Source organism: Populus euphratica, unplaced genomic scaffold, assembly GCF_000495115.2.
Source record: "Populus euphratica unplaced genomic scaffold, PopEup_1.0 scaffold322.1, whole genome shotgun sequence".
Classification (NCBI taxonomy): domain Eukaryota; kingdom Viridiplantae; phylum Streptophyta; class Magnoliopsida; order Malpighiales; family Salicaceae; genus Populus; species Populus euphratica.
Window position 1 is genome coordinate 244,670 of NW_011500209.1, and position 15,048 is coordinate 259,717.

General features: G+C 28.3%; 1 long non-coding RNA gene across 1 annotated transcript; it reads right to left on the minus strand.

The window, feature by feature from the left end:
• Nucleotides 1-2,946: 2,946 nt before the first annotated feature.
• LOC105112087 (uncharacterized) lies at nucleotides 2,947-6,332 on the minus strand. The gene is made up of 3 exons (XR_839697.1): nucleotides 6,106-6,332; nucleotides 5,122-6,008; nucleotides 2,947-3,304 (listed from the first exon to the last, which is right to left on the minus strand). It is a non-coding gene; the product is annotated as an uncharacterized LOC105112087 (long non-coding RNA).
• Between the last annotated feature and the right edge of the window lie 8,716 nt (nucleotides 6,333-15,048).

Below are 15,048 nucleotides of genomic sequence, written 5' to 3' on the forward strand. Positions count from 1 at the left end.
AGGAACATTGCACCCAAAACAACTCATGTTACACTAGACATAGAAATCCAAAATGAGCCAAACATTACCAACTAATATAAGTTCAATGCCTCTTCTTTATATAAATGGAACTTCTTTATATAAATGAAACTTTGATGGAATGACATAATATAATATCTTCAATACTTTATAATAAATGATTATGGTTGCCAATGCTTACAAAACCCATATTGGAACTCAACCAAAAGCTATAGTTAAACTTTTAATTGTAGGATTTTTTAGCCACTTAAAAGGATAATGAGATTACCATCTCACTGATACCTAAAAATTAGAGATTCTGCAATACATTCAAACATATAAAGACCAAACATCAATCCTAAACCATCTAACAACCCTATCCAAGATATAGTATTAACCCTAATACTAACTATTTCTCAACATTTCATAGGAGATTCATTAAGTGCAAAATACTTAGTGATTTTTATTAGTACAAAAACATTTTTTTACTCATGTTATGCTTTGAGAAGACTCCAACCAACTTTTCTAGAAAGAAAAATTTCTTGTTGTATTACCTACCTTAAAAAAAAAAGTCAGAAACAAAATCAAAGATATCTTTAGAACCAAACCTATTCTTTATAACCAACTAATATTGTTCCAAACTGCATGTATTACATTTAAAAATAAGTGCAACACTAGATAATCAATCATTTATATGAAATCTCTAAAAACTTTCATTAATATAGGCTTTTCAAGACAATCCTAATATCCCTTAGGATTTGTCTACCTCAATATTTATGCCTAAGACACAACAAGTATTGCTTATTTTTAATATCAAATTGCACCAAAAAAATCATTTAATCGCACTAGGTAAACCAAAGTCATTCAAAGCAAGTAGAATATCATTTATATATAGGACTAAGAAAATTATTTTCTTTTCATTGACCTTATAATCTATACATTAATCCATGATATTCTCTATAAAATCAAATGAAGAAATAACATTATAGAATTTTAAATACCAATAATAAAAGGCTTGTTTTAGATGATATATTGACTTATTAAGTCTATAAATCAAGTGATTGTTCATCTCTAAAATGAAACCTTATAGTTTAATTTAAACCTTTCTTTAAGGTATTTACTGAGGAATGTCATTTCTATATCCATCTGATGCAACTTCATAACAAAATGAGCTATCAATATCGTGATTATTAAAAAAATGATTCCTTTTTTGAAACACGAGAGAAGGTATCATGATATTCAATCCTTTAGCTAAAAATCTTGCATTAGATCTTTTAATATTTCCTAAAAAGTCTCTTTTGGTTTTAAAAATTCTACTTACATCTAATAGCTTTTCTACCTTTACGTAACTCAACAAGATTCAAAACTTTGTTATTAATCATTAAATTTAACTTATTCCTAATAAATGTATACCATAATATAGGTTTATATCCACTCATAGCATCACCAACACTGATGCTCATGTCATATTCTTATAGGTACACAGCATAATTTGAGAAAATTATAGGTTTCCTAAATGTTAAATATATTCTCAATATTACATCAATATATAGAAATATCCTTATGATGATGTGGTTCTTTAATGATTAGTTTTTTTAGTTATCAAATCTTAATTATTATGAAACAAAACCAATTTATATGAAGATTTTATATGAAGACGTAGGAGTAGGTTTAAAACTATTATTCTTCTTAAAAACCAAGTTTTGAGGTTGATTAATCTTACTAATCTCATCATTCTCAAGGAACTTGAATTTTTAGATTCCATAACTTTTGTTTCACAAAATGGACAATAAAATCTCTATCCCTTAGAATTTTTTGTATAGGCAATGAAATGTTTACTAATTATTCCTTAATCTAATTTTATTTTATGTGGATTGTATACACTAACTTCAATCAAGTAAATTTATACATGACTATGCCTTAACTAGGTTTCCAACCTTTCTATAACTCAAATGGTATTTTATAATTGCCTTGGTTGGAATGTTATTTAGTATGTTATTTTTAGAGCTCCATTCCATATAGATAATGGGTGCTCGAAGTTACTAACCATATTCCTTATCAAATTCATTAATATTTGATTTTTTCTTTTAGCTATATTATTTTAAGATTGTGAGTGAAACAGTGTGTATTGTGCATCATCAAAAAACCTTACAAATGGACCTTATAATTATCCCATAATACTTTAATCATCAAGAAACCTTACAAATGGACCTTATAATTATCCCTTGTTAGTTTACTTGCCATAATATTCACCATTTTTATTTGACCTCTCATCTTAATTTGTTTGAGTGATGGTTTCTCTACTTTTGTGTTATAGACTTTAAAAGCATATGATGTTTTACTTTTTTTCATAAAAAATAGAGATGAATATATCGTCTATAGTCATTAATAACTAATAAAAGTAATTAGATATTTCTAACTATTAAATCATGCTTCATAAAAACCTCAAATAGCAATGTGCATAATCTATATATAAAAAAAAGAATCCGAAGTCATTGTGGGACCCATTTTCAACTTATTAGTTTGCTTTTCTTTAATACAATTTATATAAGTACTAAAATCAATAGCCTTTAGAACTCCATTATTTACCAATCTTTTAGTTCTATCAATGAATATATGATCTAATATCATATGCCAAACTATAAAAGATCTCTCATTTATAACCCCACGTTTAATGCCAATATTATTAACATGCAAAATCATAAGGTTATAATCAAGGGTAGGATTTAAATGAAATTTGAATAATCCATAATCCATAATACCATTACCAACAAAAACATTGTATTTATAAAAATAAACAGAGTTACAATGAATTTAAAATTAAATGCACAACATAAAAGTTTTAAAACTGAAATATGTTTTATTGAAAAAGATAAAACATAAAAGGTTTTTTCAAGATCTAAAATAAAACAAGAAATAAGAACAAGCCTGTAAGTCCCAAATGCATCTTCACAGGAAGGTAGTGTTTCTTAAATAGATAACACATTCATTTTTCATCTTTTTTTTTAAGAAGCCTTGCATGGCATTGTCATTGATTGTAGAATCAAAATCAACCCACCAAATATTATGCGAAACATGAACTATATTAAATTCAAAACACACTAAAATGATGAGATTACCTTTCTTTTCAAGTCTATGCTTGAATTTAGGATATGTCTTCTTTACATGTCCTTTCTTCTCGCAAAAAAATAAATAAATCTGACATTGCCCTTATTAACTTGATGAAGAGGCATTTTCCCTTGCTTGATTCCATGGGCTTTAATTAGAGGTTCATCCACTCAAAGGGCTACATCAAGGTCCATGCAACCTAATGTAAGAAGAAATTTTTGCTTCCAATCAACATAATTATGAACACTTATAAAAGCAACATTAAATGAAATCAAATTCATAAAAAATAAAGTTTGAATAATTATATATAAAAAACAAAGCTTACTAAATAAAACATGTGATGAAGCCACACACAAAACATGTACCCATGTAAGTTAAGCTAAAAAAATAAATTAGCTTAGATTATAACATCCTAGCAATTTAAATTATAAATAAACAACAAAGCTTACTAAAACAAACATGTGATGAAGCCAAACGCAAAACATGTATCTATGTAAGTTAATCTAAAAAAATAAATTAGCTTAGATTATAACATCCAAGCAATTTAAATTACTTTATGATGGGACTAACATTTATTTCTAAAAGAATTTTCTAGGCCTCTAGGCAACTAGATTAATATTTATTATTATTATTTCTATCTTATCCTAATGTATCACTTAAATATAAAAATTAAAAATAGGGGGGTGGGAGTAAGGGGGGTGAACCATTATATTTCTAAGATTAATTATAATTATTGATGTTATTAACTTTATGTAACTAAACTTAATGTTACTATATATTTTTATAATTAAAAATTCTGTAGCTATTACTTAATTTCTCTAATATAAACTTAATATGACATCATAATTATTGACTACATTTTAAGTCAACTGCAAATTCTTTATATTTAGGAAAACAAAGAATATGCATTGAAAAATTTAGAATGCATAAAAATCCTAATATACACATGTAATGAATTAACAACAATAACAACCTAATGGTGTGTTTTTTTTTTCATATTTTCCTGAGTTCGATTCTCCATAAAAGCAACATTTAATGTTGAGGTTTTATTCAACAAAATATTAGCAAGTGAATCCAACCCACCTTACCTTAAATAATTAAAAGAATGGTGATTTTTGTTTTTTTAACTTTACCAAATAAAAAAAAACTATTTGGTTAGTGACCTCTATTTTTTAAATTGAACCTCTCACACATAATTGTGTTTTAAACATTGGATTTATAAAAATTAAAATAACTTATTTTTTATTCATAAAACTCTATTAAAACCCTATTTTTTATTTATTTTACATGTAAAAATCCTATTATTTATTTATTTTATATGTAAAAATTTATTTTATTACAGTTTTAACCAAACATATTTTTTAAAATTTACTTTTAAAAAAACCACAACTGAAAGTGATAGTTCCTTAGAATGTAAAATATACACTACATAACATGTGCCACTAGACTAGCCTGCTATTTGTTACACATTCTTGCAATATAAATTTATATATTTTACCCAAATGACAATTACGCAGAAGTGTAGCAAAAGGATTCTTTATCTAGTTACAGACCCATAATGTTATTCATGATCCATACAAGATAAGAACATGCAGCATCATCGGGCTTTTTTCTCTCTCTCTTAATTTCACATGGAATTTGATTATCTAATTAGTTTTTTCAAAAATAAAATTTATAAATAAAACATCATAAATGTAAGAATTCCAGTATAATTCCACATGCAAGAATTTCAGTAGAATTCCGGGTTGAGTAGAGTTTTGAAATACAAAGTAAAATACCACACATGCATGAATTTCAGTAGAATTCGACATTGTACAGAGTCTCAAATAAAAAGCAAACTTGAAAACATACGTAATCTACATAATTTAATAGATAAACCAGATAAATTATATGCAATCATAGAGATCTTAAATGGAATAAAAAAACCAGACTGGAGATATTGCTTTGATACCAAAATGTTAGCAATATCATCATGAAATTTCAATATAACATAAGCGGTAGCCCAAGAACACATACATGTACTCATAGTAATTAGATTCCAATTGTGAGAGAAAAGCACAAATACCAAATTGTTGAAAATAATTGAGAAGTATTTTGTCTAGTCTCTCCAAGTCCTTAATTTGTGCACCTGATGAAGAAATGACAACCTTTCTTGTTAGACCAGAGATATCTTGCTGCATTCTGAGCCGCAAAATAAAATTTTAATTATATAACTACTCTTCGCCAAGGATCTGGGAAAAAACAAAGAAAACAAGTGCCGCTCTCACTTCTGCAACCAGTGGCAGCCCCCTTGCCTAGTTTGCTTTTCTATTTTACCTCTACTTCTTTTTTTGATCTACTCTTGAAGTCAATTATGCTATCTGTATGTTTGGATAATTTTGCTTTCCTCTTTGCGGTGGAATCTTGAACTTGGCAGCAACAAAGAATTAAGGAGATTTGAAGAGATTACTGGTACAGTTTGTGGATGCCATGTAAGAGGAGGTCGAGGTGTGCCCTTCCACAACCTCCATTTTACTAACAAATGTGGAGTTTTGATCCTGTGGCCTTCAAAGGCCTTGTAGTACTACACACTCATCATTAGTGCAGCTGTTTTGACATTTTCATGCCATATCCGAAGCAGCTGTTGATCATGTTTCAATTTATCTTCATTATTCTGGTAGAGAAGTTTATCCTCCCTTTAGCAGAAGTTGAAGAGTGGTTAAAAAAAGTCCAAATAGAAAGAAAGAAAGAAAGAAAGATTAAGATTAACCCTAGGAGCGTTGAACCAGTCCGGAACTAATTAATTGCAAGTTGCAAAGTAATAGATAATCTTAATAACCCACCAAATTATCCGATTCAGATCTGCATCAACCACACAACATGACAGGTAAAAAGTTTGGCAGCACCTAGAGTTCCTCCAAACCCTTCAGCAAATCAGGAGTAATACCACATATACTTGATTAAATCCTCTAACACTAGAACAACTACTTGAATGGCGCCGTAAATAATCAATAATATTACCTTTAACACATCCAAATCTGACACCTGCCAATCTTACCAGCTCAAGATAATTGTAGCATTAGCTTTCCACGGGCACTGAAGAAGCTAGGAGGAACTCAGGGTGACCCCAAACAAACCCATTGCCCATTTCTAATCAACTTCCGATGAATATTTCAGTTTGTCGACATAGCTCACATATACAAGCCTCCTGCTGTGCCCTCCTCCTCCTCCTCCTATATATATATATATATATATATATATATAACTGCCTTTGGATCTGTCTAGGACTGTATGGTTTATTTTCAACCGTGATAAAACTACGTTTGAGGCGAACCTAGCCCATGTTGCAATCTGGTTCTGGATACCCCTCGTAATAGATTCATTGAACTTGGACATTTTCTCTGGCTCTACTGGTTCTCGTACCAATTTACCCGAGTGGAATCTTCAATATCACTCTATGTAATTATTATTTGAACATTTTTTCCGCGGGTTGAATAATTTTTTTTAAATATGCAACCTTATTAAATATGTGTTTTTGGAAAAAAAATTATAATTATAAATTAAAAAGTCTATATATATATATATATTTAATTAAATAAATTAAAAATTATTTATATTAATAAATACGAAAAACAAAATGGCAACATGTTTATTCAACTCATTTTATTGTAGGTCAAATAATTTTTTTAAACAAAAAAAATAAGGTATAAGTGTTATGAACATGGTTTTTGACATTGGATAAACAATATAACTATAAATCAAAAAGTTGATGTTTAAACATAATAAAATATAATAATAAACATATACCTTGATAAAAATATTTAAGTTTTCAAGTTAATTTTTAACGTAGAAAAAAAATGAAACAATGTAGCGATTGCTATGTAGAAATATTATTTTTTTAGTTTTTGTATAATAATTTTAAAAAAAAGTATAAAGAAAAAATTTAAAAAATAAATTACAAAAGAATAAAGATAAAAACAAAAAAAAACAATATAAATAGGCTAAGAGTAGAGTGATAAATATTGAAAGTGTAAAAATATAAAATAATAATTTTTCCCTAAAAAAACTAAAGGAAAAAAAAAGAAAAACTAAAAACAAATAAGAAAAAAAATGGTGATAAATAAATCAAGTGTAAAATGATATAAATACCAAGTATAAAAAACAAATATAAAAAAAATTATCTAAAAACATTAATGATTATAATTTTACCACCATCATAATAAAAAAAATTAACAAAATTTATAATAATATCATTTCTATATAAAAACATAATTTAATATATAACACTAGACATTATAATCATTAATAAAAACTTTATTTAATCTTCATTCATCTAAAAGATATAATTTAATACTATTGATAAAAAGGTCAAATGCCGATAAAAAGGTCAAATGCCTTTGCCTTTCACAATATGAGTAGGCTTTTTCAAACTCGATAGATATAATCCAACCTAAAGATAAAATAGAGTAAACAAAAACATAAAAAAAAAATGAATTTCTTGTTCAAGCCTTTACTTATTACATATCATTGGTTTTGTTACTTGTTCCTTCTCTCTTCTTCTTCTTTTTATGCTATTGTAGTAAAAAAATATTGTTGGATTGTTTTTCAATTTTATAAAAATTTATTTTATTTTATTATTTATTTAAAACAAAAAAAACTAGAAGATCAAAATTAAAGAAAAAGCAAAATGACAACCCTATTAGGAAAAAAAAATGGTCCCTTCACTTTTTTTCTAAATTGTATTTTGTCAACTTTCTTATTAATTTTGGTACTACTCAATTTTTTATTCTATTTTGGAAAAAAGTTGAAAAAAAAACAAAAATAGCAAAAACAAAGGCAAAAACATATAAAATATATTTTTGACATATTTACATTATTTCATCTTCTTTTCTAAAAAATTAAAAAGAAAAGGAATAATGAACAAAGAAAAAATACATTTAATTTTTAGTGATCTAATTATAATTATAGAAGGGAAAAGATCAATTTGAAAATTGAAAACTCTCTCACCAAGCAACCCAACTTTTAAAATCAAATAGTCTACAATCATTCTTTTAATTCAATGGTTTATTTTTCTTTCCTCTGTCTCCAAATTATTAAATGAATGGTTGAAATTTATTATTAAAATACAATGATTAATCTTGTTTTACTTTGCTTTAAAGCCAAAGAAAATTTTCACTACACACACACAATAAGAGGGTAGAAAATTTCAAGGGGGAATTTTATAAGAGATTTAGTTAGAAAAACCACCCACACACCAAAACATTCTCCCATTTATTAGCACAAAAACACCCACATAATACAAAAAAGGGATTTAGTTAGAAAAAACCACCTACACACTAAAATATTCTCCTATCTATTAGCACAAAAACACCTACATAATACAAAAAATGCTTAAACCTATTATTCTGAAACCAATCACCAGCTACACAAGGAAAAAATAAGTGACCCATACTAACCAACACTACACTCCAACCTCTATCCCTGCACACCAGCCTTCCTCTTTTCCTCCACAAGTAGCCACCACTATAAAAGGAATCCAGCAAATCACAACACTTTCATCAACCTACGATAACCATTTTCCTCATCATCAATGATTGGAGTTTACCTACTCTCCACGACAAATCTGTCCTCTCTCACCATACCAATTAAATACTTTTTTATCATCTACCCATTGACAACCACCTAAAGCTCAGTCACCATTTTTCATTAATTAACCCAAGCTTCTCTTTTACCCCTTCTAGTATCTCACACCACCAAAACATATATCAAATCATAGTCCCATGTCCAAAATCATTAGGCACTGAATCACCATAAACCACCAAAACTTTAGTTCTCATCATCCCTCACACCATCTATCACCACTCCTAACAGAATTTTGATCGATAACTCTTCTTTATCATTATCAATAGCATCGCCAACCATAACTTCTTCTTTTCTTAAATAAAAGAAAACAATCGATCTCTTTTTTATCCAAAACCCGTATAAACAAAACCAAAGCCTTCACTTATTTCTCCTTTATTATCAAAGGTTAGCACCACCACCGACCCCTTAACCTAGTTGTAATATAATCAACCGCCATCAACACAAGATAACCCCATCTTTCTCTCGACCTTATCACCACCAGCATTGGTGAGTTCCCTTAAGCCAACCGATCCTATCAACACCTTTTAGCCCAATAGCCTTAGTGACCACAGATAACAACAACATCTCCCCCTCTTCCTTACCAAAATCAGTTGTCCGAAACCTTACAAGCTAACCTCTCTCACTATCAAGTTCGCCGCTCATCATCTCCTCTTTACACCGGCAGAAACCAACAACCTCTACCATTAATAATGAAGCCCAATTTCAGCATGACAAATCTATATGTAGAGTAAAAGAGCAGGGGATCTATAAATAAATAAAAACGAAGATAAAATCATGTATTTGTTGCTTTTTGTTCCTTTTACTGGTCACAGTAAGAGTCACCGTCGATATATGGAGTAAAAAAAAGGGGAAACCGCTCGAGATCCACCTATTTTTTAGGTTTTGATTGGGACGGTAGCTTATGGAGTAGACACGCCACCATTGTTCCTCATATTCTGCATGTTTTATGAGTTCCCTGCAATCTCTTCAACCTGTTTTTGACCTTTAAAAGGTCCATTTTACAATTTTTAGAGGTTTAATATATGGTTTAAATTATTGTTAAATTTTAAATTTTGGTGATTTGTAAAAGGTGTAATTATAAGTGTGTGTGCGAGTGAGTAAAATATAGTAAAAAAGGAGAATGTGCATAAATGTGTGTTGTATTTTTTTTATTACTTATCTTCTTTTCATGATAAAAAAGATAGAAAAAAATAAAAGGATTTTAATGTATCCAAATGTTTTAATTGTACATAACCAAGTCTCTTAAAAATACAAAAATTATATTTTATTTAAAAAATAAAATACATGGTATGCAATATTGTTTTAGCATGCATTTTGTATTTATTAATTAGTTTATTGAATCCATGAGAATTTGACTAATATTTCAATAATTACTAAAATTTTAATTTATGAGAATTAATGGTCAATATTTTGGTGTAAATGTTAGACCTATAAGTAGGCTGATATTTAAACATCAGAAATTAACCAGAAAATTCTCAAAATTATTCTAGATATTCAACAATTTTAATTGGGAGTATTTCTTATCACAACACATGAGTATTTCTCACTGAGACACAGAGTTGTGGAAAACTCTCTCACCTTTTAAGATAGGTGAACTTTGTCGAAATATTTACATAGATCATTTTTATAAGAATTTGTTTAGGAACATGATCCCATAATGAATTCAAAACACTAGATTTATTCACATGAATGAATCTTCACTTTGAGCCATAGATTAACTATCACTTAGAAACCTAGCAAAACCTTTAAAACATATTCAAACCATACAATACAACTTACTTCAGGTAAAATGTGCTAGGGGTGTGATTAGTACTTAAAAGTGCATTTTTATCATGGTTTTATATCATCATTTTGCACTTGAAGTATCAATAACTCCTTAACCAAAGCATGTTTTATAATAATATATCTAATAATATAAGATAACTTTAATTTGTGGTAAATGTCCATTTTAAATGCAGCCCTATCACATAAATGAAAGGATCAACATGTGACAAGTCCTTTAAGTTCAAAGACCAAATATGTTAGTCAAAGATTTTATTTTCTTCATATCTTGGCCTTTGGTTTGAGGAGGGAGGGGGGGAGAGTCATCTGAAAATAATAAAAGGGAAGAGTTATCAGTTGACCCTATTTTTGCCATAAAAAAGTCATTCTTGAAGTCAATGGCGTACTTTTAAAGAAAGGGGTTCCATTGAGATGTTCATTGGCTTTCATCTTGCTTGAAAAAAAAAAGATTAATTTTTTTTAGTTGTTTTTTAAATTTAGGTTGATTTTTCATCTTCAGATTGATTGTTTTTCATATTTAAGACAATAAATGAATTTTTTTTATGGTCTCTAGAGTGTTTCATTAGTGTTTTCAAGTGAAAAAATAGTTGATAATGAGTTTTTTTTATCAAAGAAGTTGGAAGCCCAACTTTTGACCACATGAAGTGGCCTTCATGAACTAGAGATGATGTGTTTGTGGCAACAAAAATAGTAGACAACATGTCATCTTATTCTTAAAAACAAAACTAAATGGATGATGCATTGTTCGCCTAGTCTAGAAAATAAAAAAAGGCCCAAACATTAGGCCACCTTAGCCAACAAACCTGACATGGGTTTTTTCTCGTTTTCTTAAGAAAAAGATATTTAATTTAAAGAAAGATTAATAAAAAAAATATTTGGTATGCTATTTTATTAAATTTTTACACTAATTATCAAACCCATAAATTAACCTAAACTTGCTTAAACCTAATGTGTTAGGATTATGGTCAACTAGTAAAGTGCATGATAACCCAAACCCAAATATGATCTAAACTCATAATAACCTAATTTGAAACAACATAATAAAAAACTACCTAATCAAATTCAATTGTCAAATCTAACTTTTGCAAATAACTAAATTTTCTAAAGTTATTGGAGCCTATACATGATTTCAAGCACTAAATACAGGTTATAAATTATAGGTTGGGGTGATTAAGACATGGAAGAACTTCACATAAAAATGAAATTTCCCTAACTAATGAGTTTTAGGTCTATATTGATCTTTCAAAACAAGTCCTTCATGGAATAATGTACATTTTGATTTTTAAGTCGGTATTTGTGTTGGTTTGATCAAATGGTAAACATTTAAAAAATTCAAAAATAGACTTTCCATATATATTCCCTAGCTTGTTAAGTGTTATCTTTATATAATATTGTTAAGATTAATCCCTATTTTCTTTCTCAAAACCTGAGAATATGTAGTCTTGAAAAATATCTATAAAATATATAAAGATATATTTGGAGAAATATAGATGAAAAAATATTATTCATTAATAGTGAAATAATTAAAAGATTGATATCTTATTCAAAATTCAGGAGTGTCGAAGTAATAAATAACCTAGCAAGACCGGGGTCGAACTATAGGGAGGTGAACTATATAAAATTATAAACAACAAATGAAAAGGAGTTGAAGAGAACTTTTAAGATGATATATTAATGTAAGGATTAAATAAAGATAAAGCAATTGTCAAGGTTAGAGGAACCATATTAATATAAGGATTAAACAAAGATAAAGCAATTATCAAGGTTAGAGGAACCGATAATCGTATTAGAAATAAGTATAGTATAAACTCTTTTTATTAATCAACTAGAAACTATACACAAAGGAGGTTCCAATTGGATGATTTATCCTTAATAGTTCATTATAAATTTTTAATATGATCATATTAATTATCTTATTTTAGTAACACCATACTTTTAAATATTATCAGGAATTCATAATGTTAACTTATATTGACAACAAATCAAGTTTCTTTTACAGCACAAGTATTGGTTATACCATAGAGTAGGCTATGAAAGTGCCAAGTATTTATTATACCAAGGGTTGTACAACACAAATTTAGATTTATTTAACAAGTAAGGTATTAAGAATTAGTAAGATAAAAAGATAAGACATGTTATTAACAAACTTGGTTGGATATAAACATTGAAGTCTATGTTGAGTTTGTATTATACCTATTATAGTACCATTAGTAAAATCTTTTCACTTCATCATAGTAAACATAGCTAAACATAATGAAGAAGAAAAACATATATAAACAATATAATAACATAAACATGATATAAGTTAACTATGTATAATAAAAGAAATAAAAAACATAAACAAGAGATTAATATAACATAAAATAAAACTTGAGCATTATAAAATACAAAAAACAAAAAAAAAGTGATCTTGATCTGAACACCAATATGTCTAAATGTATGAAAAATACCTTCTTTTGATGCAACTATATTATTCGATAATTTCACCAATATTTAACTAGTGTTTTGCCTATGTTTTATATATAAAATGCCTTGATGTTCTTTGTTTTATGTTTTAAAGGCACTTTTGGATGAAAGATACAAAAATAAGTAAATTGGAGGTAATTGACAGATTTGACCTTTAGTCAATGTTTTGTGCAGAGAGTGAGCTCTAGAGGTCGAAATGAAGTGATTCTAATGACATTAAAAAGGTAACATTCATACCTTTCTGAATATTTAAGGCAAGAAAATAAAATAAGGAAGAGCATGGAAATCACAGCTTTCAAAGTCAAATCTTATAATATGCCAATGTTGACCTTTGACCATTCCTACACGCTAATATTTAGAGCTATAGAATTTTAATTGATGCAAAATCAATTATTTTGGATTCCTGACTAAAAGACCCATAAACACTCCAAATTTCAGCAAAAAAAGATGTCATATGAGGGAGATATGATTTTTCAAAGATAGCAATTGAATTCTGCCAACAAATAGGTTTCGTGAAGGAACATGTCCAAATTACATTTTAAAGCATCTAAATCAGCTTCCAAGTTTTTATTTTGGTAATTTAGCTCCTCTAAATCAAAGCTTAAAGATTTAATACAAGGTTATTTCTCCTTTTTAGAAAAATATTTATTAAAGTACTTAAATGTAAATTGGCAACTTAAGGGAGGACTATTTTGTAAAATAGAAATTAGGGTTTCTTAGCATATAAAAATAAAGAGAGAAGGGAAAGAGGGCATAAAAAAGGCAGCAACCAGAAGTGCAGAAACACAAATTCGCCTCTCTATAAACCATAAATAATGCTTTCTTCTATTTTTAAGAGTAGTTGTTCCATAGATATGCAAGGTTAAGCTTGTTTTCTTGGTTGCAAGGCCGCAACAAACTTTCAAATTTCAAGAACTATGAAATTTATTCTTTTTTTTATTTATTTTCAGTTTATATATATGAATGAGTATGATTTTTTTTATGCATATTTTCTATGATTGTTGATGGTAATTGCCAAAGCGGACTCTAAGTTATTATTGTGAACAATCTATTACTAAGTTTGATATCAAAACCAGAGTTGTGATATGTGAACTTGTGAAGCAACGAAGTTTGATAACTGTGGTGGGGGGACTACGTTATTAAACTTAGGAAGAACACTCAAACAAAGGAACACAAGCTGCGTACAACTTAATGTGGACATTGAATTTATCTAGTTCTTAAGGCTGTCATTGAATTAAATCATTAATGTGGACATTGCGATTGTTTGTTAGTTAGGGTTAGTTATACGACGAATCCATTAATTAACCAACATTAAAAAAAGATAAAAAAAAATTCAGAATATAAATTGAAGTTTCGTTTCAAGGATTGGTTCTAATTTCTGTAGGTGGATGTGTGCTTACGACCAAGGTTTGTTCTCTTGATAATTTTTTTATTTTATTTAATTTCACTTGATAGTTTTCTAATTTCTTTTGCTTTAACTTAGATAACGTCCAAAATCCCCTCAAGTTGCATATCATTTAGCATAAAAATTTGAATTGAATCTTCCTTGTGGGATCAACCCCTTGCTTGCTCTATATTATCTTGTGTGTTGCATTTTAAGTTAGGGTAATTAATTTGTGCGACCGCGACATCATAACAAATTTTGGCGTCGTAGCCGGGAAAGTAATTTTAATTGATTCTTGTGCTATCATTTTTATTTGCTGTTATTGTTATTTATTTTTCTAAAAAAAAAAGAGAGAAATAGAATCTTTGCTTGCTGCAGTACTGTTCATTTATGGCAGCGGTACTGTTCAAAGCAGATTATTTTGTGGGATTAGGTATCGGCCTTTTGTTTCCTAAAAGAAATTAACTTTCTAAATAGGACTAATGGTTTTTTAACCACTAATCCCACCCTATTGAGACCAATTCCATTATTTTCTAGGGTTTTTAGGCAGTTTTAGTTTTCTAGTGCAGGATTTTCATATAATTTGCATTGTTTTTAGTCTCTTGTGTTGTTGGTTTCTTCTGAGTTTTTTTGATGATTTATGCTAGTAACCTGTTCTACTAATCAAAGTTAAGTGTAGTTGGATCTCG